The sequence below is a fragment of the Pyxicephalus adspersus genome, chromosome 1, assembly GCF_032062135.1.
Source record: "Pyxicephalus adspersus chromosome 1, UCB_Pads_2.0, whole genome shotgun sequence".
Lineage (NCBI taxonomy): Eukaryota > Metazoa > Chordata > Amphibia > Anura > Pyxicephalidae > Pyxicephalus > Pyxicephalus adspersus.
The window spans coordinates 99,152,117-99,179,923 of record NC_092858.1 but is presented as its reverse complement, the minus strand read 5'-3'; the positions used below and the strand labels follow the sequence as shown (position 1 = coordinate 99,179,923).

Genomic DNA, 27,807 nt, shown 5'->3' with positions numbered 1-27,807 from the left:
CCCAAGGGTCTTGGGAATTGTTTCACAAGATAACAGCTTGTTGGTTGGTTTGGAAAACTTTCATGAATGCTGTTATAATATGATGTTCCTTTGCTAGCTGTCAGTGAACACAACAAAACATGATGCATGACATATCATATCAGCACATATTTCCATCATGTTATGTAAAATGAGGGAGAAATATTCATTCAGTTCTAGAAAATTATGTGCAAGCAGAATTTGTTTTATTTAGCATCTTCTTTCCTGATTTATCACAGCTGAAAGAGACCCGTCAGTTCTTACTCATTAGCTGATGTAATTAGATATGTTAAATATTGCTGTCCCCTTGTGCATTCCATGTTGCTAAGGTGACAGTGTAATAGTTTTCCATGGGCTGTGTACTATGTTTTAAACTACATTTAAAGAATCATTTTGCACATAGGAAAACAAGATGCATAATTTATCAGACCAGTGTTGACATTTGAGCTGTACACTGATCATATCTATAGATATTGTATTATATATGTCGGCTCATCTGTTTAATAGGATGCTTTACTTTACAAAATATGTAAGCAATGGCCTCAGAAGCTTGAACTGATCCACAAACAATGGTTGGTTACACTATCCTATCCTATATAATGGCTTTTCCAAATAACAAATGCAATAATGTTGAGGTAAATTATTTAGTACTGTGTAATGCTTTCAATAGTTAAATCTAAACCCTAACCTTACTTTCAGCATAATCAATATACAGGTATAATGGAAAAGGACCTGCAATAAGTATAAATTCCATCATAACACTACACTAAAGCATGTTTGAAAGAACAAACTGAACAAGGGATTTTTCAGGTACACAAAACTAGACTAAAATATATTTTTTATTAGAAACAAAACTATGAACATTTCCATCTTGAATCCAATTATCCAATATTCTGGATCATTGGAACAGCATACAATCTTTGTTTAGACAATACTTCTCACTTCCCAAAACATTTTTTATTAGTGAGAAGCTGTGATGGCAAAGGCACAAGCAAGTTTCACGACGTTGGAGTTACGGGCCGTCATGAAGTTTTTGTTTCTCCAGTGAAAGTCAGCAAAGGGCATTCACACTGAGATGTCACAAATGCTGGGGGAGAAGTGTTCTTCCTACAGGACTGTCAAAACCTGCATATCTTGTTTCAAGACTGGGCATTTCACTGTTGAAGATGAGCCGCATGGGCGCCCCGCAACCTCAAGTGACCCGGCAACCTGCGATGCTGGCCATAAGCTGAATATTGAGATATCCCAGATACTTGACATCTCACGGGAGCGTGTTGTGTTTGTTATCACCACTATCCTAGACATGCGCAAGCTTTCAGCGAAGTGGGTGCCGAAATGTTTGAACAGTGATCAGAAGAAGGAACGAGTTCAAGCATCCAAAGCCGTTTTGGCCCATTTTGAAGCTGCACAGGACTTTTTGGCTAGGTTAGTGACTGAGGATGAAACCTGGCTCCACATCATGATCCTGAAACCAAGGAACAATCAAAGTAATGGCACCACAGTGGGTCCCCATGTCTGTTTTCTGGGACAAAGACGGTATTCTGTTGGTGGACTACCTACCTTAGGGCTCTAGTATCACTGGACAGTATTATGCTAACCTCCTGGATCAGCTGAACGAAGCAATTAAAATGAAACACTGTGGAAAGTTGACCAAAGGGATCTTTTTTTTGCAGGACAATGCACCTGTGCACACGTCCATCGTTGTGGGTGCAAAATTGAACACCCTGGGTTTCCAATTGGTCCACCATCCCCCCGACACACCTGACCTGGCCCATGCGGACTATTATCTAATCCCAAATTTGAAGAAACACCTGAAGGGGCAACATTTTGAGGACATTTCTGATGTCAAAGATGCTGCCGAGAGCAGGTTTGCGGCCCAAACAAAGGACTTTTATTTGAACGGTCTAGAAAATCTGCAACTACGTTGTACCAAGTGCATTAGTCTCAGGGGGGGAATATGTTGATTAAATGTGTTATTTCTTAACTCTGGCTCTCTTCTTTCTGGGCAAAGCAATGAACTTCTCAGCACCCCCTTGTAAATGTAGGCATGCAATGAAAATGGGTTTTATTTCAAAATATCCTTAACATGTTGATGAAGGGGTAGGGAACCACCTGGAAAGACACTATTAACAGTTTACAATTCAGCTTTAAATGTGTATTTTAATTTTATAAAGTCAGTGCATCAAACAAAAAAAAAGAGGCTATTTGAGACAGAAAGAGAGACAGTCCATTTAAATGAGAAACATTTGGAAGCTATATAAACCATTTCTCTCTATCTTAGCAGTACGTGGTGTTTGATAATATTCAGTAGCTGACAGTGGAACTGCAATGCGGATTTAGCCCTGTTCTATCAGAGCTGTGCCCCCAACATAAATCATCCTTAGTACAAATCACTGATATTTCTACTGTAGTGACTATATATGAGACTTGTACACAGGCCCCGTGTGTGTGACTGAGTTAAATGGTGATATTAATTTAAACAATGACACTATATTTGAAGTATTTGTACAAAATGGTCATTAAACCTGCATCCATCAATGATGTCTTTACCTTTAACCTTTCCTGCCATTTCCCTTCCCCCTCAATGTGTTCTTCCCTGATCTGTTTCTTGCCTGATTGCTTTCTGCATCAGTGTATTTCTCTCTGCTGTCGTCCCTCATTCACTTCCCCTGTATTTCTCTTTCTCTCATTCTAGCTCATGAGGGGGGATCCCGTGAGTGGTGTGACTGGAGCTTCACAGACCATGAAGTCAGCGGGATGTTAGAGTCAGTCTCAGAGTGGTAAGGAAAGCTGAGCTCATTTCACCCTCTGGCTCTTTTTCATTTCCCTGTGTAAAAAAAAGATAGATGTGAAAATTTTGCAGCAACACCAGTATCCAGACATTTTGAGAGCTAAACACAAACAATTATTTTACATACAAAATCTCAAAGACAACATTTACAAAAATGCTGTTAACGTAGTGGGGTTATTTATGGAATGCAGTATAATTCAATAATAAAGATCATATACAATCTGTAGGCTTAGAATGTACACACATTTTATTATTTTTTAATTATCTTGCATTTTTCAATTATTTCTTAGATGTACCAGCTAAAAGAGATTGGTTTCATTAAAATAACACAATCAGTGTGTGCTGATATGTTTTCTTAAGCTTTGTATAGGTTATAAATAAATATGCATATGAAGGTGGCCATATTTGTGCTGTGACACCATGGTTGTGCTTTACTGCTTGATCTTACAATGGGTCTGATGTATTAATGCTCTCCAAGACTGGAGAAGATCTATTGTGGACCAACCTGGGTGATGTTGCAAACTTGGAATGAATCTAGTCAAGGATTGAAAATATATGCCAACTATTAGCAAATACTTTTTGAAGAAATCCATTCTAGGTTTGTTGTATTACTCAGGATGCTAGTCTACTACGTCTTGGAGATCTTTAATAAACCAGACTCATTGTATGTTTATGAGTCAGCTAACAAACAATGCACTCCATGTGTGCCTGATAACTCATTATTTTTAAGGTTGAGTAAGGTAATATTAAATATGGAAATCTCTCAAGTTAATTAAAAGTATTTAAAAAGATTTTTTTGCATGAGGCATAGCAGTTTATTCTGCCGTCATTTGTCCAGTGTTTTCCCTTTTGATGTGATGAAAGTGGCTGAATGCTGCCATCTTGGATCCAGCAGCCACAGAGCTCTCATTCATGTGTCTCCTTGGCCGGGTGTCACCAATACCGAGTTAAGTCATGAGACCAAAGGTAGTCACCTGATGGAACTTGCTGATAAAGGCTTTAAAGTACTTTAGTGCACATTCATTGTCCTGAGATGTTATTGCTACTGTATAAACACCATCCCTTGCTGCAGGATTCTGTGCATGTCCCTGCTCTTAGCCAGAGCACTGTCAAAGGAGAAAATATGAAACTGACCTGAAAGCCTTGTAAACTATAGATAGCTAGGAGGATAGATAGCAGACCCTGAGGCCTACACAAAGGGGGATTCAACACTCCCAAAATCTTGAATCTCTAGAAAAGATTGATCATTTATCAAAAAAGAAAAAATATTTATCAATCGGAAACAATGATAGTACACAAAATATACTAGCTCTAGAAGTGGTGAAAAGAAATGTTATGTCTGGTGAAAAGGTCTCTTTAAACTTTACACGAAAATAATAAATCAATATTTGTAATAACTTTAAATACATTCTACTTTCCCTCATAGCAAAGTACTTTGTTCTAAAGTTGTGAAAAACTCTAAGTTCAACTGAAATGTATGCTTTATCCACTTCATAACACATACATTTATTTTACCTGTATGCTTTATCTTATGTAGATATCAAAAGATGACTGATTTTACTAATTATTTGCATAAAGTTAAACATCACAAGACTAAAACATGAGACATTACATTGCTAAGTTGTTTTTTTTAGGATGCAAGTCGTGGAACTGCCATTCAATTCTATATGTTAGTTATATTAGTTTCTTGTTACTTGAAACAAGTTTGTGGTCAGGTTTCATTACTTTGTAAGCCATGAATCCTCACTTCTCTTTCTTTATGGTTTGACCACAAATGACAAGCCATGTTGTATTGAGGCACAATAGTGCTGTCCATGGTCCTGATCTCTTAGAATTACTATGTAGTCAAAAAAGACAAGTTGATTCCCTTGCACTGCTGTTGTGAACTGTTGTGTTCAGGAATAGAGAGAAGTACATAAACAGTGGACAATACAAAGAACTACAAATGCCAGCTTTTCTGATCCTGTTGATGTCTGCAATATAGCCCATTTTTTAATATTACAATATGATTGTACAATATTCTTTTGTTTATCTGTTTAGATGCAATGCAAGTGGATTGTTTAGGTTGACACTTACATTACATGTTTTTTTCTAACTTATTACTTCAGATAATATACAGCCTGTAATCAGCCAACTATGCACACCTTGGGACTTGTGTGATATGAGCTGAGATTAGGTTTCTAATGTGTTAACTGAAATCCTCTTACAAACCTGAATTTGTGTATAGGGATGACATTTAACTACAAGTCTATTCACTCTCTGAAGATGTCATGTATTTCCAGCAAAACCTTAGCTGTTAGTCATTTGTGTGTAATAATCCTGTCATAACTCAGCAGTTTAAAGATGTGGTGAGCGTAGTAAAAGTGGGGCATGACAATCATAAAGATAGAACAAAGTAAAGAAAATTGTTCAGAACAGACATTTAGGATATTTGTAATCATTTGGAAAATGAACAAAGTTAATTTAAAGCCCAACTGCAGCCACATAAATATGGATAGAACAAATGTATTAGACTGTATCTTCTTCTTTCTGAACTAAACTGTATGTAACACACAGATCACCCTGTGGTAGACATGGATAAACAAAGAGAATTTTTAGGTCAACATTTCATCTCAAGAAGACACATGAAAAGTTAACTAAAGCATTTAAAGTTTTAAATGAGGGGGAAGAACAGTGGAGAAGAGATGCCAATAATATTTTACTGTTGACTGTAGTTTAGTTAAAACATGGATATAGTTGTCCAATGACATTTTTATTTTTAGCATCTTAACATAAAGACAAGTGTAAATGTTGCTTTATTGATTGATGCTTTTCCAGAATTCTTAATCATTGTGCATTATGCCTTCAAATATTTTTTTCTGTCTGGAGTTCATTTGCAGGCAGCCATTCTCACCAAACATAAATTACAAAGGCGTCTGGGTCTACCAGTGTTTTCCTTTTACCACCAAGCAGCCCTATTTACTCACCTTCTGGATTGGTCTCATCATAGTGTTTCCAAAAGTAGCATTGCTTTTCAACAGGATATAGCTTCCATGCCCCTGGTAATTGCTCTGGATAGATGCCACTTTAAGACCCCCTTGCCAAACTCTGTCTCTTCTCTGGTCCCCAATCTGAGACTTATACTTTTTCAAAGGCTCTTTAAAGGATCACTTAAATTTGTTCTATACTTGCCTTTTTCATCCTCATACTCTCTCCATGAGATGTAAGCCAAAATCATTATATTCTCTTAACTTTATCTTTTGATGCAAATCTTGCCTTCTCTCCTTCTATTCTACCTGTAGTCAGTGGTTGCACACCCACAGACCAAGAAACTTTATTTAAAGCACCCCTGCTAAATTCAAAGTCCACTTTATTGCATTTGACAAGCTGAGCACCCTTATCAGTTCTTGCAAGAGATGCCTATGGAATAGACCCCTCTAATATGGAGTGGTGGAAGGCCTTTTATTTGATTCATGCTTTCTCTTTCAGTACCAGGATAGCAATTACTGAATACCAGGATAACAATTACAGTTGATCGCTAGATGATATAGACACCCAACATCTTTAAAACATTTTCCCATTAACCTAGTTGTTGGCATTGCTCCCAGAGCAAGGGTACTTACCCAAAAATTTGGTGGCATTGTCCTTTAAACCAGTCTTTTTGAGATACAGTTTTCTGTATCTATTCTAGAATGCAATCCACATTGGATGTCAGTAATAAAGGATATTAGGCTCATGGAGGTTTTATATTTTATGATATAAATATGTAGCCCACTATATCCTCACCCCTCCCACTAGTAACACAAATGTCCTTTTGATTATGCTACTTTATATATGCTGTATGGCACTATTGTTTCTGGGATGTTCCCCTTCTCTCAATGTAATCTATTCTTTCTTTTTGGTTATGTTCATATTTTCCTATTTTGTCTAGATGTTGTTTATGGTATTTGATTGCTGTGCTTTCATTGCCATTAAAAATAACAATAATAATAAAAAAAGATTTATCATAAAGTTGATTTTCTATGGGAACATTCAATTTCATGCAGCTGGGTAGAATTCTAGGTAACTCTGACATATCTTTTTTTTATTTCACTCACTAGTTTTTATTTCCTGATTCCCTGTGGCTGTCATTTACATGTCCCAACTGCAAAACATCTTTAGCATATTGTGCTAAGCTGTGACAGAACATGAGTATGAAAACTAAATACCTACTTTTCTCTGCTCTGACTGCAGCGTGACAAGTTTGCCATGAAATTTCATGTTCAAATAAGGATGTATATTTAGGACTAGAAAGCCTGCTATACTTCTCATTACTGCCATAATATTGTGATATATAGTATGATAGATATAATGCTCAGACAGCAAGGAATACTGCAATTTGACTTTGGTAATGTCCACCAAGCTGGCAATTCACAATACCAGCAAAATTCAACATAATTGGGGATAGGAAAATAGTTCTAATACTATTCTGTGTATAACATGCAAGTGCTAACAACATCAAGATCTAACAGAGTAAAATTAACCCTGTTATAAGCAGAGCTGAGGAGTCGGTAGATAAATCCTTCAACTCAGACTCTCCGACTCCCCAGTTTCTGGTACCCCCCACTCCGACTCCCCTGTATTTACAGGGTTTCTCATTTTATCTTCACACTTTTGCATTCAAACTTCACACTTTTGCAACCAAACTTCACAAAAAAATTAGACCCCCTAATTATTCATAAATCAATTTATTATAAAATTAAATATAACACAACATTTTTACCATAAAAGTTTTTTATGTATAATATATGAAATATATATTTCATATATTTTATGTATAATATATGAAAATAAATTGATGATTTGTCAATGATTATGTATTTTACTTTATATAATTTTAAAATTAAATATCTTTGTTTCAGGGATTTATACTAAGTTTTAAGATAACAATTATTCATCTTTTTATCTTCAAAGTTATTAGCTTTATATTTAGAATTGCACTTACCCTTATGGCCAGAGAATTAAGTAATGCAGAATGTCAAAGAGTGGCAGACAGTTATCTGAATGGAAGTGATACCTCCCAGATAGCAGTGGTTTTGGGTTGTAATCGTACAACCATAACCAACATTTTTGCGACCTATGAATCTTCCGGTAGAGTGGAAAAGAGAGGAGGTCTGAGAAATTCAATGTTAGATGAAGCCCATAAGGAGGAGTTAGGCAAGTTAATGTCTGGTGATTATGGAATAAGCCTCAAGGAAATGAAGGATCAATTATTTGCCATATTTGGAATTAATGTATCTATTTCAACAACAGATAAATACATTGATAAATTCTGATGGTCATTAAAAAGAACTACTTTATTAATGCAAGGTGCAATGATTCCCACTCTCTTCAAGAAAGGCTTAACCATGCTAACAAAATCCTTGATCTCATTGCTAAGGAAGATGGAAAAAACATCTACTTTCTTGATGAAGTAGGTTTTAACATCTCAATGAGAACCAAAACGGGAAGATCTCCTATTGGGCAAAGGGCCGTGCATGATGTGGCTGGAGTGCGTTCCAGAAATTATTCAATTTTTTTGTGTGAGGAATAAAAATGGGACCCTCCACTTTAAATCACAAGCACAAGCATTTATTCAAGAAGCATTCCTCAATTTTATTGATAAGGTTTTGAATGTTTTTAGTGAAAAGTGTGTTCAGCATGCCATCCTAATTATGGATAATGTCCCCTTTTATAAAACTAGCCAGGTAAAGAGCTTGGTTGAAAGTAAGGGACACCAACTCTTATTTTTACCACCATACTCTCCATTTCTTAATCCTGTTGAGAACATGTTCTTTAAATGGAAAGAAGTAGTAAGAAGAAATAGGCTAATTAATTTGGGTGCTTTATTAGAAAGCATCAATAGTGTATTTTAAACAATAAGCGGGCAGGATTGCTTAAATTATTATACAAAATATTTAGCTTTTTGCCTAAATACCTAAGAGGAGAAAGCAATAATGATTAATAAGTAAATTAATTAATAATTACATATTTTTATTTAATGTTTCTTGAGAAAATCTTTTATGGTAAAAATATTGTGTTATATTTAATTTTATAATAAATGTATTGATTTATGAATAATTAGGGGGTCTAAATTATTTTGTGGAGTTTGGTTGCAAAAGTGTGAAGTTTGAATGCAAAATATCTTTTTGACAAGGGTGACATTTTTTTTGTGAAGTTTGGTTGCAAAAGTGTGATGTTGGAATGCAAAAGTGTGAAGGTAAAACGAGAAACCCTGTAATATGCTAATGTATTTTCTACATTGATTGAAGGAAGGCAACATACACGCCATTTAACCACAGAACTACTGGCTAGGAAGCTGACGCTCCACTGTATTGGCAAATTTAAACAAAGGACAAAAAAATTAAAACAATAAGGTTTTATTTATTGTTTTTATTAAGTGGCTATAAAGTAGACAAGCTAAAACAGTTTATATATTAAACTTGGAATATAGTTGTAGAGTAGAATAGCTGTTAAATGCAATCCAAAACTAACTCAATATAGTGTTGTTCTAAGAAACTGAATTGCTTCTGCAAGATCCTTTCATAGAACCTCTTAAATCTTTTTATTTTTAGAGCTGAAAATAGTCTTTCAACACTGACTTGGGTGGATGGCATTGCTCTTACGGTTCTAGCCACATCACTAATAATTTTGTTATAAACAAGGATTGCGTCTTCTGCAGTCAGTGATCGATGAGCGATCATACTTTTCTACTTCTTTAAAAAACTTCTGCTGGAATCTCCTTATTGCGTATGCAATGTCGCTTTACTGTTGAAAGTTCCATTTTGTCCAAGTAGGAATCAAAAGTCTAATTCTTCATTTGAAGATGATGATCCTGAGTTAGCAGTGCTTATAGCTTCATCCAGTGGTGGTGTTTAAGGTAGTAATCCCTTCATGGGAACTGCTACATCATAGAGGGTTTTTTTTGTAGTATCAGTCTGGTCATCGCTCAACAAAATTCGGCTCATTGGATCAACATTAAATAGCAGCTAACAAGATTTGATTATCCAGTAAGAGATTCTCTCTTTTCCTTATTGAAGATACAATGCCATCAGCTATTATTAACCCTCAACTTTTGTTCAGGCAGTATATCAAGCACTTCCATTGTAAGAAGGATTTACCAGGTTTTAAATCTTCAGATTGCAAACTCTTGGTAACAGTAAAGGGGTTAGAAATTAGATTTTCCAGTGCTTTTACTTGCAGAGTATGAACAGCACAACACATATGTTGAATGGTAGTCCCCTTAGATGTTTCTTCAACAATGTTATCCAAAATGTCACTATTCCCTTCGCTTTCGCTTTCTCCAATACTTGCAGAACTGTCTTCCTTTAATATATAATTGACTCTGTGACATGTGCATGCATCCATTTTTATGAAGAGAAAATGTCCCTTCAGATATTTTTGTAGTTCTTCCTTTTTCCATTTGGACTCAATTATGTTTCCTTATATTTTCTCCAGACAAATTTTTTTTGCTTATAAGTGCTTATAAACAGCAGACTTTACCGTGTTTGTTGACAGACTTTTTGCTATTGTGAATGGGGTGCCGCTTTCACTAAAATATAAAAATATAATATATGTTATACTAACTAGCATATTCTTTGATTACAACACAAACATACACATAGTCCTGCACTATTGCAAACATATATACAACACGGCACTATACACACAAATAAGCTATAGCCCTGCAGTAAACTTAGACATATTTGTCCTCATCAGAAAAACATGCACAAACATATATACTATACCCACAACACACTGCCCTACATTTTACTCAGAAACATACAAACAATATGCACTATACACAAACATTCATACATTCCTGCACCATACACACAAACATACACATCGCCCTGTAGTTTTATCCAGAAACATGCACACAGCCTTCCATCATAGTACACACAAACAGCCATACAGTTTTCAAATAAACATGAACACTTACAGTTGAATCCAAAAAGCTGTTCCTCCAAGTTCTTCTAAGCTCTTTTAAGCAGACAGAGGAAGTTGAGCATACGCTGCTTCCTTTATCTTTTGCTGAAGACAGGGCAGTGGGAGGCTCTAGGGCCAAGGGGGGCACTGAACTAACTTCCTAGTATTAGGTGGTGTTCAAAATGATCTTAAAGTTCAGCCCGAGATGGGAGCATATATGGAGAGTGCAGACAGGATACATAAACACACATCAGGCCATAGCACTCACCTACACCTATATCATTACACTTGTTTACACTCAAATGAATTTGTTAAACACATTATATCTGAAATAAAATAAAAACACTTTTTGTAATGTACATAATTTAGATTACAATAATGTGAATGTCAGGTTGTATAATAGCTCAGCTGCACTTCACACTAGTAGAAATACAACTATGCACTGGGCTTTATTCTTACATCAGAGAAGTACTTAATTATGACTATTGTGTGTGAAATAGGACATTTGAACTTGTTGTATTTTTTTATTATAATTTAAATTTATCAGGAATCGGAGTCGGCGCGTTTTTATTGGCTCTCACTCCAGCTACCCAAAATTGTCTCCTCGACTCCGACTCCAACTCCTACTCCATAGCCCTGGTATAGGGACATTTGGCTACATTATTATTTATTTAGCATTAGAGTCATAATACCCAGGAAAATGTTGTAAACTCACTTGATATAATGTGGAAAAGTTTTAAATGCTGTACTTTTTTTGGTTCACTGTATTCAAAATCAAAAAAGACACATTTTTTGACAAGCACTTTGAACTCTATACTTATGGCCAGTGCTGTTTTCGTCAGGACTACATGTCCCATAAACCCCAATGCTAGGTAAAAAGATTACATGTAGACCATAGTTCTCTCTCAAATCTTCACAGTACTGGCTAAAGAAAGCATATATAGGCCATATTTGCTGCAGACCCAACAAGAAGTGCACACACAAATGGGTGGCTATGACAGGTTTTCATAGGATCTTTGAGGTGGTGTAGTCATGCTAAAACTAGAAAGAGAAGACAGTTGAGTTTCCCAGATTCACTGACAGGTTTGAAAACAAAGTCTTACAGCAAACATGGTAAGTACTTTGCTATGTTTTTTTCACTGGAGACTTAAAATAATGAAGCATAATGTAAAGGCTAATAATAGCAACAATATATACAATCATGTGAACATTGTTGAGTAAGCATATTTGAACAAGTAACTATCAGATTCAAACGTTGCCTACAACAGAAATGGGAAAATACTTAGACTAATGACACATAACATTTACATGGTGTATACATTTTAAAGTATAATTATCGAAAATGCAGGTCTGTCAAGTGGAATACATATGTACATTCTTATTATTGAAACCATTTTAAAATGAAAAATAGGACCACGTTTTTCAGATTAGGTGTGACTAGATGAGAAGTTAAAATTAAGAACCTCCTGTATGCTGCTGGAAAGCAGGGTCTGGTATTAAGGGTCTGGTGTTATTGATGTGTGTAATGCAATCACTTCAATATCAAATAAACTCTCTAAGGCCCACAAAATAAAGTTGTGGATGCCAGTGGAGTGGCGTACATTACAGGTCACAGCAATATACATTACAGGTACAGCAACTCCAGGCCATAAGCTGACTGCTAAGTAAGGCTAAGAACCCAACATTTATGTGCAGAATTTGAAGGTAACTCTTGCAACAGTTTTTGTCAAATGCATTCACATACAGTTAGAAAGATATTCTACTATTCATGTAATGTCATACAACTACATGGGAGGTGTGCCAAGAAACACTTTTATTGTAAAAAAAGAACAAGAAGTACAAGACTGCTGTTTGGCATTGAATATATAGGCATTGGCCAGTTCTTCTGCTGGTTGTTTGTCCAGTGACCGTAGATATATTTGGCACAAATCAAAGACAACGTTTTAGGAGAAAAAAACATCCAATGGCAACGCAGGATAGAGTCAGGAACTAATCTGCCTTCAAAATCCCCTTTAGCTGCGTAATATGTTGGCGCTTTAAAAATCCTGCTTATTAATATTATTAATATTAATAATAATAATAATAATAATATTAAAACATTCAAAGGACAACTTTTTCTAGTGTTTTTATTCAAATATATTATCTCCGCCACAGAAGTGCACAGCAGTCATTGCTGATCAGTCATTCAATAATCCGCCATGGTGGATTGATAAATGACATTGGGGGACCACCATACACATGTCAGATTTTTGCCCGAGATGAGCATTTTGATGATGATGAACCATTTATCTCAGACTTTTATCTGATGTGTGTACGTAACTTAAGTATCTATCCCTTAACTTATTTTATGTTCATTATGAACCAAGAAACCTTTAGCTGTCATGATTCCCCCAAGAGTGACTAACAGTTTCATAATTGCCTTCTTTCCAAGCAGTGCATCATCCTGTATGTTGTTCCAGCTGCTTCAAATACATTCTACTTCCTATTATGTTACCATTTACCAGTGTCACAGTCAAACATAATTGTGATTACTTGATACTCATTTTTATTCCCTAAGCATGTAAACCTAGTTGTACCTTTTATAATCCAATCCATCAGATAGTTTTAATGTCTATTTCCTTCTTCCAAATGTGCAATCTAAGCAGAGTAAAAGCCTTATTACTGATATTCCAATTTGAACTTTTTTAACAGTCAGCATCCAATCTCTCATCTCTCTCCCTAACTATTCCCTTTGGCCACTGACAGATGCAGAGCACAGTGACACATTTCTGTAACAAGAAAGCCAGAAGCATTTTTAACGTGTGTGATGTAACATTAGGGGTAGTGCCTATTGGGGAAAACTAGATCTTAATAGCCAGGATTGAGTTCTGTTTACTTGTGTTAGGATGGTGGGTTTTTTAAAAGCCAATGCGAAGAACAGAAAGATGTTTTCTATTTGTGTTGGTACTTTGTTTTTTACTTAGTAACCTGATTGAAACCTAATTCAACATGTTTATGAAATTAGAAGCAGTTTCTGCCTTTAAAAGTGTAGAATAGAGGTACTGTAATACCTCTACAGTAGCATTTAGAAGCTTAATTCACTTGGACCAACTTTTCCTCCTTTCTAAAGTGGTGGATAGCAGCAAAGGTGATAAACAAGTTGCATGAAACAACAACATAGATCCTCATCCTTTAATTGATGGTATTCTCAGCTTTCAAACAGGTGACATTTGGTCATCTTTAAATTGATAAAGTCACTCTAAAGTCAGGCCAAAAGGACATGAAAATTCAAAAGTTGTGTTATTTAAAAGAGTGGTGATTAGGATAAAAAAACTCTTTTCCTTTGACTGAAATTTTTTATAAATGTGGTTGTGAACAAACAAAAGGTTAATATTTGTATAAATAACAATTTCCTTGTAAATTGCCTGTTAGCTTTTGATACATTGGTCTAATTTGACATTTTTTTTCTGATTTAGAATGGGTTTGGGAACTAGAAATACACATACACATAATACACATACACATATTTGCTCATTCCTAGTTCTCAGCTGCAAAATTTTACAGCAAGAAATGTTTTACATTTAGACTAATAGTGTTTTATTGTGGTGTCACTAATAACTGACTAAAAATAACAGTCATATTTTACTTAAGGCAGATTTGCAGAGGATGATTTTCTTAGCGGTTTTTTTTTTCAGGGACAAAATTTAAACAAAAGGCTTGCTTAATGAACAATTAATTTACAGTATACCCAGTTTTACTAACTACTCATGTTATCTAGTGCAAATGCCATGACCATGGCACACATTTGAAGCTTCAAAACATTTCAGCTCATCTATTTCCTCTATATTGCTGCTCCGGTGGCAACTTAATATTCTTTTATCTACTCTCTCATTTCTGTTGAATTTGGCAATCAGAGTCTGGCAATCAACATTTTATACCACAATGGTACAAGCGGGCATAGCCTATATGAAAGAGGCAGCTCTGTTCTGAATTTTAAAACATTTAGCATAGTTGCTAACCACAGAGAGCTGCAACTGGTGGACTTTGATGGCAAAATCATTTGTTATTTGTGGGTCATTCTAGGGGGTCTAAGAAAAAAATGAAATTCTTACGATTATGTTCTACAGCATTTATTTTAATAAGAAGCCATAGTTCTACTTTACAAATGTTGTGATCTTCGTATTGCCAAGTCCCTGCAGAAGACATTACTCAGTCCCTAGGGGCCAAACTGAAGTACCTGTAGAACTAAATTGCTACTGTTTAGTGTTCTTTGATTAGTGTAAAATATTCTGCTCATCGTTTATTTTCCCCTAATGTACATTATATTGTTAAATATTGAAAAACATTAGAATACAATAAGCCTTGAAAAACAGTTTGTTTCTTTCTATACTCCTCCTGGCTATAAGTGATACCTGGATGAAAATCCTTTAATTATTCTTGAACCATCAGGAAAGTGCTATGCTCAAGGCTTTATAAAGGTATCATTTAAAATCAGAAATGTCAGATTGGTGTTTTTAACATCAGCAGCACACACCAGTTTATAACATCTGCAACCATTTGGAGGTATATTTTTATTTCACCTAGAAATGTATCTTCAAATTCTTTCAGGCGGGAATTGCTCTGTACAGGTCACATTTATAATTGCAGGAATTCATTTTCCTGTGTAGAATCTAAAATAACTCCATCTCAATTGATAATCCCCTTGGAAATAAGATGAAACAACTTTGCAAAACCTGAAGACAGTCTAATGGTAAAATTGGTGCTCAATTATTATAGCTTAATACCAGATTTTTCTTACAAAAAAATGTTCTTTAAATACTTGGCTGACATAAGGACTAGTGCAAGCTTGTGGGTAATGGGCCCAGCTTTAATAGACTCAGAGAACCTAATATTTGGGAAGACATAAAAAAAAAAAAAAAAAAAAATAATATTGTTAAAAATTTTATTTTGAAAGGCAAAAGAAATAATCTTTTCTGTATTAATTATTCTGTATTTGTAATAATGGAAGAACTATCCCTTAGAGCTGTTCTGAGTGGGGCATCTTTAGGATTACCCCTATCCTGTAGATGATAGATAGATATGATAAAGATTTGTATTACAGCTTCGAATACAGTTGGGTTTTAAATATGGCTTGTAAATCAATGACTAAATGTATTGAATGTAATATTAATAGTTCAGTAGTTTAATCGTACATGTATTAAAGAGCAATACAATCGACAAGCAAATTCAAATTTAAAAAATGCTACCACTTATTTATTTTAATCCATATTGTATACAATTTAAAATTTCTCAAAAGAAATACAATAGACTTTAAAAGCACCGTACTGTATATTAAAAATTCTAATCACACCTCAATTATATATAATTTATGAAATATTTAAAATAATTTACATTCAACAAATATTGTATACTTGTATATTTGTCTCATTCTTTTTTATATTTTGACTTTTTTCTACTTCTACTGGAACATGATATTCCAAAATGTATTTAAATGTTTAAAAACAAGGGCTTATTCACAAACCATTCTCACCAGTAGCGGGTCCTCAACTGGGACCATAAAATGTTGTACAATGATTATAATTTAAATCTCAAAATGCACCCCAAATATGGGTGTCTATGTTCAGATTTTATCAATTGTATAATTAACCTCCCTAGCGGTTCATTTCTTTCCGATTTTATGTCTAGCGCTACATTGTTTTTCATGAAAATTTATTTTACAGTATAATATAATAGTATGAGTATAAAAAAGTTTGAAACACAAAATCATGTAAAAATAATACATTGAATAAATTAAAAAAATCTATAAATTAAAAAAAAAAAAATTACATTTTTCAAAAAAAAAATACATATTATACTCATTCTAATATATATACTGTAAAATAAATGTTCTTGAAAACAATGTACTGCTTTTACACATATAAATCTAATGTATTGCATTCAATACAGTTATTTTGTATTGAATGAAATACAGATGGAGTTTGAATTTCCAGCCCCACCCCGCCGGAAACGTACACACGCACCGACATCACCGGGAACTCCCCGGTGACTCATCGGATGCAGAAGCCGGCCGGAAGAAGAAAGAAGAAGACAGAGATTGAGGAGATGGACGATGCGGGACATCACGTAAGGCTCTAATTACTATTACTTCCCATAGGATTACCTACCCCGAGTGTGACCCGGGGTTACCGCTTTTAGCATCTTTTTTCCTAGAGGTAACCCCGAGTGTGCTGGGTTGTTTGTCCTGTGTGACTCATTCCCCTCCTGATACTCTCTCCCAATCATTATAATATGGTCTTACTGAGTTATGAGTTACGAAAGAGAGATTCTAAAACACATTTGCACAGCTTTTCTTAAAAAAGGAAAAAAAAAAAAGAAAAAAGAGCTCAATATCTCAATTTCTTTATCATTTTAAAGATGGCTGCCTTTTATAAGTTGTTCTGTACTGTGCCACCTTTCTAGAGAAAATGTTAGTGTTTATAATTACACTTCATCAGGAGTACGCATTAACAGACAGGGATTGAAACTAGGACCCCCTAGACTCATAGGAAAGTATGCTGTGCCTGTTTGTAATAATTTTAGGTTATTTAGATTTTACTTGGGTTTTATGTTTTTTTGGTCAACTGTTGTTTAGCAAAGAAATGTTAAACGTAGAAGGTTGCATATAATCACTGATTAGAATTTAAAATTGCAAATTAAAGTCCTCACTGAACTTACCTCAAGGGCTCTAAATCTTATTGAATAATTCTTTTACTAAACATATTGATCCAACATTTCACATTCACTGTCTTCACCTATTTAGAATGTAATTAGGCTGTTGTACGTTAAGTTAAATTGCACTACTGAATAAAGTACACCTGATTTATATATATATATATATATATATATATATATATATTTATTTTTGTAACTGTACAAATATTAGGAACTTCCATCTGAAAATGGTTGTTGCTTTCTTGATGAGAACTGGTTTTTGAATCCTTGACTTTGAACAAGTTGGTAGTCATGACTTCACACTCTGTATGATAAAAAAAGTTTTTTTAATAACAAGTTATGTTTAGCAGGTATGAATATAAGTCATGCATGGATGTATAATTAGGGGAGAAGGGAACAGGAATGTTACCAGGTTGTATCCCATCTTGGATCAGTTGTTACCTCAACAAGTATCCCTTTTGAAAAATATCTCCTTACTCTATGTTCCAGGGACAACTATATTGTGTTGTTCGTATCACCTAATGGTCCAAGGCAGTGATCGCAGGTTTGAGCCTGCCATGCGAGAGTTGGTGGGTCGTGTCCAGAGACAACCCACCCACTTGCCCGAGTCTGCGTTCCATTGGGGACATGGTCCCCGGCTCTGGCTGGTGCGTCACCCCAAGCATTGACCTTCTCCTGACCCCTCTCAGGGTCACACGGGCCAGAGCCGCGGACCAAAAAAATTTTCTCTCCAGGGACATTGGTGCCTAGGGCAAAGTAGGTAAATAAATGGTGACTTGGCCAAGGAAGTTCTAACCTATCCACACTATTCAAAACTAAAAAGGTTTGAGTTTTAGATATAATATACAGTAAACATACTTCACAGCTGCTCTTAACAGTAATGTAGAGACAAGAGTGAATGTGGAGGTTGTTTTTTTTATTGTCTGACTGAGTATTTCAGTTGGCCTTTAGGAACTGTCTAAAGCTTCAAATCACTGATAAGTGAAAGACCTACTTTTGTCTGTAATCTATTGTTTTGCTGTAGTTGACATGTTATGTGATAGGATACAGTTTGCAATATGATAGAAAGGCAAGCTGTGTTTGGGAAAAAAATATCTATGCACTATATATATGTTTTTATTTTTAGACTTTTCAGATATATAGGTGTAGGTCTTTGAATACTTATTAAAAAAAATTACATTTTAATTTTTTTGTTTAATGAAAATTTGTGCATTTAAGTGTGCATTCTCGTTAGTTACAATGCACAAATCTGTTGATAGTTTGAGGACTCCATTGGGCAATGTTGGGATTTGTGTTCTCTTCTACCAAGAAGTGGATGAATAGGAGGGTTGATCCTAGTGGCACGAGAAATTGTGGTACATACAGTTGCAGTTGTAGTTGCTTTACTACTATTACAAAATGGATGGGGAAGGATCAGTGTACTCTGTAAAATGTTATCTAATGTTCATGTTCTGAAAATACTAAAAAAAGGATACGTATACCTTCTCCCATCCTAAATTGGACAGTGGTTATTCCGCATACTGTGGTAAAAATGTGTCAATTCACAATGAAAAGTAATGCCTAAAAATCTGCTAAACATTGCCACTGAAAGATTGCAAGATCAATCTCTTAAATGCTCACATGTGAACATACTAAGATTTATTTCCTAAAGGTGTTTAGGGTGTTCATTTAGCAACATACATTGTCATTCTGCGAAGGATTATTCAACCAGTTTAGTGAATGTGGTTAGAAAAGTACCAAATCATATAAAATAAGAAAAAAACAATTTTTTGCTTGCACATGAGCTTCTGCTTATTTACTAAGCTAAGTGATTATCGCCTGCAAAGTGATATTTCACTAAGCAGGCAGCACGGTGGCAGCACGGTGGCTCAGGGGTTAGCACTCCGGCCTTTGCAGCGCTAGGTCCCAGGTTCGATCCCCAGCCAGGACATTATCTGCATGGAGTTTGCAGGTTCTCCCCGTGTCTGCGTGGGTTTCCTCCGGGTACTCCGGATTCATCCCAAAAACATGCAGTTAGGTTAACTGGCTTCTCCCTAACAATTGACCTTAGCCTATAATAATCACATATGACTATGGTAGGGACATTAGATTATGAGCTCCTTTGAGGGACAGTTAGTGACACGACTATGGACTATGTACAGCGCTGCATAATATGATGGCGCTATATAAATACTGTATAATAATAATAATAAAAGTTAACAACCCAAACCAATTTAGTGACTTTATATAGGACTGGTTTTTAAGACAATGGAATGTATAACAGAAAATATAGGGAAAATTTGATAAGATGATAAAGTTTTTAAGAAAAACAAGTCCTGGAAACATCTCTAATTAGTGTGCAGATTGGGTTTGTAGGTCTTCCCTGATCTGTACCAAGTATAGTCCCAATATTGGAGCTGCGGTTTGCCTAAACCCCCCAAAATAATAAAAAAAAACACCACAATTTGGCACAATGTAGGAATCTTTTTTCTGGAAGACTACTGAATAAAGAAATACTCTAAGTAGTAAGTTTGCTTCTTGTTTTCATCTTAGAGGACAGCATTGTATGAGGATGAACAAGTATTTACCAGATAACAGAGGAGAGGAAATGTGCTTGCCAGTTAAAAAATTGCGTGTATGATTAGAGGGCATATCTGGCACATAAAAAAATGCCAACTGCTTTGATAACAAGATCTTGTTTTATGTGCTAATTATTAGGTATATTTAAACCCAATAATTACCAATTTCTTAAAAGTTTATTTTGCCATGAAGGTCCTTGTTCAGGCACTTGTTAAAGCATTATGACTCTGTCTCCCTTCTACATGGGTTTATGGTGGAGACTACAAGTGGCCTTTCAATACATTTTTCAGCCATGGTCCACCATTAATAAACCTGACATAAAAAAATACCATGCAAACCATTAGGAAATTAGCAGTAAACAGTTGCAGCAAAATTTAAAAAGGGTAAACGTTGCTTTTGCAGCTTAAATGTCATTAGGGTAAGAATTACATCTACTTTTGTTGTTATAACCCCTGGTCATTTGTTTTGTACTTGCCTGATCCCAGCAATAAATTCTGATTAGCTTGTAAAAACTAGAGGTGGTCATATAGTTCTGATCAGAGTCAACTCTGACTCATATTGGAGCCATTCTAACCTTGGATTGACATTCTGAGTTCTGATCCAGCATATGACCCTATATATTTGTGGTGGCAGACATAAAAACGTATTATATACACAAAGACCATGGCATGCTTTCTGCAAGAATATAATGGCTGTGCTTCTCTGTTGCTCAGCCAATTTGGGTGCTGAACTATGACAGCTGTCATCATTGGGCAGCTGAATTGGCTTAGCCCTACTATACCTGTCTTTGACATCTATAGTATGGCTCATTAAAAAAATATTCATTCTGACTCTGAATTTCAGATTTTTTTTGGATTTCTCAACTGATCTGATCGTACTTAATTCAATTTAAAATGTTTCTGTTTCAAGCACCTGTAGCTATTACACTTTTGAAAACCTTGATAACTATCTCAGTATTTGGTATTTTGACTATACCAGGAATATATGCTTTGATTTACATTGATGACTGAGGTTCTACACTCTTTTCACTGCTTTGATATAACTCTCATTATACCAAGTATCTGATGTAGGGTATTGATTATTGTAATCCAATATAGAATTATAGAAGTATAATCAATAGGTCAGCCTTCTGCAATAGTTTAAAAAGGGGGAAGGGATTATTTGTGTTTAGGAAAATAAATACTCCAAGTTCCTTTATGCAAACTGCTAGTCTAGTCGAATTACCTTTACTTGGCTGTCTCTCAGATTGTTCTAGTTGTGTAAAACACTTATCTGATTTGAGTACTGGTAATTTGATGTGAACTCTAATAATCTGATTATTTATGGGCTAAATATTAGGTTGGAAAGTACATTTTGCTTTTTAATTGCATAACTACTAAGGAGCATTGAAAAATTGATGATTAACAAATCACGGAACACAGCAATGTATTAAGTAGGGTCAGTAAGCATTCTGTTATGTACACATGTGTAGTCAACATTTAAAAATTAAGGACAGCATTTAAAGTTACTTGGGGATACAATATAACTTTTTGTTTGTGAGACCTAAAGTCTAACCCCAGCACAATAACCTTACCATTTTTTCTACTACGCTCAGCAAAATTGCTTGTTTAAAGCCAAACTAAACCTGCTATACTTACCTGTTACCAATCCATCGCAGGGCTATTTTGTACCTTCTTCCTTTCCTAGATGTGATCTTTAGTCATTTTGATTGGCCAGGATGGAAAGATGAGGGCACACAAGAGTTCATTTCACCCCAGCAAACACAGGGGATTGCCAGGTATCCTTTCAGGCATACACAGCTAAGTGTTTTTGACAACTCCATGGAACAGTCAGGAACATAAGAAAGCTTATTGTAGAAGGGATATTCCCTGTCCCTTTCTGCAGTAATGCCTGCCTGATCCAAAAATTTTAAAAGCTTTAAATGCCTGGATTAGTACCCACTGTACTTTTGGGGTAATTGGATAGAAGAGCTGTAGGTCGCTTTGATCCCAACACTGAAGTCAAGTCTTTGCCTTCCTGGAATTGTGTGGAATACACAAATGCCTGTGTATTTTGTGACTTGCCAAGAAGACAGCGAAGTGGAGACACTATAAAACCTTTGGCATTTTTATCCAAGCAGCAGTAACTGTACTAATCCTGCCATGCAAAGAAGCAGATTTGCAGGATGTAGAAGAGAGTTCGTCACGAGATTGTAAGAGAAAGCCATGTTTAACTGTTTTAATTATTGTGCCTGGAGTTAGGTTTAAAAAACAACGAAACATTCAGTTTTAGGCATCTATGCATCTTTGTTCATAGACATGTTAAAGTACATAAAAAACCTTGTAAACATTTTCTTGGATGCCAGTCATCTAAAAGTGCCTGTACAAAGGCTTGTTATTTGCGGAGTCTTATAAACTGAATCATTATTTAGGTTTGCTGTCACTTTGAAGGACTAGATAAAAAAGATCAAATTCAATTCGAATATAAAATAGAACGTAATAAAGTTTATGGTTACTCAATACCTGAATTAGTGCTGTGATTTGGGAATAAGGGGCAATATTTTTCATGATATATCTAATACATAATCTTTGCTCCCATTGAAAAATATTGCTAATATATATTGTAGAGTTTCAGGATAATTTTCTACTTTTTTTACTACATCTATGAACAATGGTAAATTGATCTGCAGTAATTTGTATGTAGACATTCATACATACTCTATGAATTATTTCCTGACATATCACAAGATACAGCAATAGTACCATTTAAAAATTGTCCCAGGGAGCCAGTCACATGAAATTGCCAGGCTTGACATTAGGGCATCACTACACTCAGGAGGTTAAATATTTGCATTTTTTTCTTACATTGATCAGACAGCAACTGTCAGCAATCACCAGGTGAGACGTTACAGAGGCAGCTGATCAGACATTTATGACCAAGGCAAAAATAGCATAGGGAACATGATTTACATGATTTCGGAGCTATTGTTTCAATTTGGTCATGGAGTTAGAAATTAAATATTGCCTTACAGAAGCTGGCTTCATCTTTCTAGAAAGAAAAGCCCCTTTTACATGGGTGATCTCTTGAGAATAATTAGGTAATATTCTCTGATGCTAGGTATTTTGCTCTAAGAAAACCTAAATAGGCCACTTGTCTCACCATAACTTTTATTCTCGTGTAGTCCTCAGCGAATGCAAGTCATAAATCCTTTGTTAACTTTGAAAGTACAGTGAGGTTATATTTAAGCATCTAGGGCTAAGACTTAGAGTTGCAATTTAACAGTGGGTTGCATGAAAGCAGATGTAATGACACCTGGCAATATCATAAATAGCATTATGACTGGTAGACTAATGCACATGGTTGTCATCCCGATTTCCAATATACTTTTTCTGTTGCTAACCAATAATAGATGGTGCCAATATAAAGAATATAGGCAAATATGTAAATATATGGAATAAATAAAAAATATGGGAGATGTAATAAAACAGCACATTGATTAGTTCATCTCTCCAATTTGTGAATTTCTTTGTACATTCATTTTTCAAAACAATAGATACAAGTACAATTTATCATACAACCTTATAAACAAAATAATTTACCTATTACTAAACATAAAACATGTTAAATATGCTATTTATATAAAGAATACTTCTTTCTTTCTCCTGCTTATGACTTTGTGCCCCTGATTCATCAATAAAATCCGCGCTCGCTTGAAGCGCGAAAGTACGCGCGGCCATCGATCGCGGATTACCGCGGTCCGGACTCGAGTTTGCGCGTACACACCGCGTACGATTCCGGATCGCTAATACGAATGCGCGAGCGATAATCCAATTCTGCTTGATGAATCAGGGGCTGTATGTCACGATCTTTACACCAGCAAGAAAAGAAGTCTGATCATGTGCCTTTAACTGTCTATACACTATACAATCTGATTGTACACTCTGTTTTAGATTGACCATAGAATATATGGTGTAAATACTTTCTAACTTGATACTAAATGAATAGATTATCTACTTGAATTCATAAGGCCAAACATCCAATTTAGTCAGTTTCAGTGGTAGGTGGTCTATAATGCAGCCCTATTTATTTGGTGAAGAGGGCATCCTATAGTTCATAACTATAGAGACAATTTGCATAATCCTAATCATTAGTGATCACAGTAATTTAACAAATCAAAACAGTATCCAGGCTTAGGCTACTACATGGTCTAACCAGAGACTTAACTTACTCCTAATGGGTCACTGCAGTGCTGAGCCTGTGTTTCGTACCAAAGAAGATGAGTTTATGATGAGCTGAAAGTAAGCCAATCCTGGTAGGTGGATCACTCGCTGTGCAGAAAAGTAATCTGTTTTAACAGCATAGAACTCGAGTAGACTTTATAAACCTTTTTTACCCCAGAAAAGCCAATTACATTAGTGGTAGGTGGAAAAACATTCCCCCTTACAGTGGCTGTTTGAATGCCCCACGTAAAGACCACTAAAACAATCTCTGATTTAATTCTGTTGGCATTGCCAAGTGGTGTTGTCTCAAGAACTGTGCAGGCACCAACAAATGGAAATTCAGTTATCTACAGCTCATGGAACCCCTAGCAACCTCTGGAGGAAGCTAAGGGTTCCATGGCGCAACCTTGCATTGTAAGGGGAAAATTATATTAATGAAAGAGCAAATTGGACATGACCCTGGGCCCCTCTACTGCCTGCTCACTAGGTCCCATACAGTTGCATTGGCTGCTATGCCTGCATTTACACCCTTGTTCCAGAACAATGGTAATCAACATGTAGGGTCAAAACTGTTGAACAAACTTGTTTTGGCAGAAAAGATATGTTCAAATTCAAACATTACAATTAGTGGAAGATTCCTTTATTCCTATAATCTATTAAACATCTCTGAAAATATAACTCTGTCATTTAGACTTTTAGAATTAAAAAGATTTACTTGTTATCTTTGCGTGTGCGTAACTCTGCATCTACATCTGTTAGCAATCCATGTCATGCATACCCACTCACTACAGAACAGATGGTTAAGCAGAGGGTCTTAATGCTAAGGAGGGTTCATGCTCAGATATGAAAAAGTATTTCATTTTTCCTTATTGATTGCTCATAATGGTCAAACTGGATCCAGCATTAGCAAGGCTAATTAATAATATTCAACACTTTTTTTCATTTTCCAGATTGCAAAGACTTACTTTTGTAATATGTTTCTTAGTTTGTCTTTTGAGACTTCTGTGCTTGTGAACATATTTTTCAGAAAAAAGATACAGAAACAAGGATAGTTTTAACCTCCCAACCGTTAAGCCCGAACTTTTCCGTGCTAAAAAAAGTTGCAATTATCGTTAACCCCGAACTTTTCTCACTATATTAAAATCCTCACTTACCTGGTCCCGTCATGTCCGTGTTCCAGCATCGTCCTCCAGCGTCGATCTCCCTCTCCAGCGTCGGGTGCCTTCTCCTATACCAGCGGGACCGGTAAGATGCCGGCTGGCGGAACACAAGATGCCGGCCGGCTTCTTACCTGGTCCCGCTGATCATCCAGCGTCGTTCTCGTTCCAGCGCCGGGTGATCTCTGAAACAAGAGATCCGCCGGACGGCGGAGGAAAAAAAAGCCGTCCGGCTTCTGTCTGCGTGCGTGATGACGTCGGCGCATGTGCGGGAAATTCAAATTCAAACTCATTCATTCATTTTGTATTGGATTGAATAGAAACTCCTGTATCCAATCCAATACAAAATAATAGAAAATATATTTATGTGGTTTTGTCTATAGGTATGTGACGTTGGACACTAGGGAGGTGTTTTAGAAAAATATATTACTATACAGTATACCGAATTATCGCATTTTCAGTATTTTTCATTTATTTATGTATTCTTGTTTAAGCTGAATTTTGTGTTTTTCCTTTAATTTTATTAAAAGTAATTTTTTTTTTTTTTTTACATGATTGTGTGTTTCAAACATTTTTTATATTCATTATATCTACTAGACCCCTATTCGGACATATTTCTGTAAGATACAGGTCTACAATTCAAAAAAAAAAATTTCATGAAAACCTGTAACGCTTTTGGTACAGAAATCTAGACTTCAGTGTAACCCCCAGGTGGTTAATAAAGAAATATGTTTTGATTAAGTCTGTCAAAGGCTAAGAACCAACCATTAGTTTGTAGTAATGAACAATATGGAAACCGTATAGTGTTAAGAACAGTTTCCTCATAATAAACAAATACATTCTTTAAAATGTAATTATTAAATATGTTAACCAGTTATTACCAGTTATTACAATTTTTGCCCAGTTTTAGGGTTCATATTCACACCCATATTCACAGGGTCTTATTCTTTAAAACTTCTCCAAATCCTTCTGGAATTAGTTTTAAACTGTGCATCAGAGAGACAGTTACTTAGTATAGAGAATGCAGATGTTACATTCACTAAAGTTGCTTTATTTAAGAGGTAAAGAATGCTGATTTAGCAATAAATTTAACAATAAATTGTTCACTTAGTGAATACAATCAAGATATATTCCATTAAAAACTCTGTCTTTGGTAACTTTTTAAAAACATTTTAGAATAATAAAGTATATAAAAAGTAAAGTATTTCTCTCTCGCACATGATTATGTCTTGCACAAGATTAGATGAGTCATGAATCTGATCATAAATTAGTTGTATTTACTAAACCTACTAAACCAAGCTATCGTTCACCAACTTTTGGTCAGTCAACCTTACAGAGTTAAATTTGCTAATGAATATGAACAGGCACAAACTTATGCCTTATATTTGGATACAGCTTTTGAAACAAGTAGCAGGATTAAAGGTTTAAGTGTCCTTGATTTATTAGAGGTTCCTTCTGCCCATCTCCATTCTGCTTATCTCCATGATAATATATAAGTACTTGGGTACAAGAAACACCAGGTATTATTAATATTAAATGGTATTTATATAACACCAACATATTACGCAGGAAATGACAGACAGATACAAACAATGACACGGAAGTAGGAGAGGACCCTGCCCAGAGAAACGTACAATCTAACATAATATAACATAACATAATATACCATAAGAGGGTATTGCTGCAGGTCACAAAAAAAACAAAACAAGTAAGTAAGCTCATCCTGAGATTATGAAAATGTACCGTTGTTTTTAATTCATATTCTAGTTTCTTCAATCTATAACATTAGTTTATACATAGAAGCCTACATATCATGGAGATAAAAATGCCAAACAACTTCTGTTCTGTGGGATAAATGTACACTTTGCATAATTATTGATGTGAATCAAATGATAAATCTTCTTGGTATATTGTCATTTTTTCAATATGCTCTAGTCTGTTTAAAAAAAAATAAAATAATGAGTAGATTAATTTATTTAGTATTGTGTTAAATTTGGGGTAGTGAATGCTGTTTTTTGTTTTTTCTTTTTTAATTTACCAGCCGCACCCTATCAAATAAGTTTGCATACTTTTACTTCGGCAGGTGGCATGCAAAATCAACTGCTTTAAAGACTTATGGACAATACTACTCTCCAGCACGTTTAAGTATGTTGGATAGTTGTATTGTAAATTGTCCCTTACTGAAACCATAGCGCATAGCTAGAGGTTTCTTCATGTTAAAAATATCAAGAAAAGCTGGGATAATACTTGATACGATCACACTGGGTGATAGTTTTTCTATTACTAACAAGCCCACTTCAAAAGGACATACAGCTCGCTCATTCAAGTGAAACTGTGTAATTAAAATATAAAGGTAGCTACTTCCATTTCATTAGAAGTTTTTCTGAAGGCCATCCACATTCCCTACTTGGGTCAACCAAAAACACATAATATATATAAAAAGTACAAAAATACATATTTATATACT

General features: G+C 35.2%; 1 protein-coding gene across 1 annotated transcript in view; it reads left to right on the top strand.

Moving 5' to 3' along the window:
* Nucleotides 1-27,807, top strand: part of DLGAP3 (DLG associated protein 3) — a 208,617-nt gene that overhangs the window by 77,050 nt on the left and 103,760 nt on the right. Inside the window, exon 2 of the mRNA XM_072409062.1 lies at nucleotides 2,714-2,798. The gene's annotated coding sequence lies outside the window, so the exon portion shown is untranslated. The remainder of the gene's footprint in view (nucleotides 1-2,713; nucleotides 2,799-27,807) is intronic.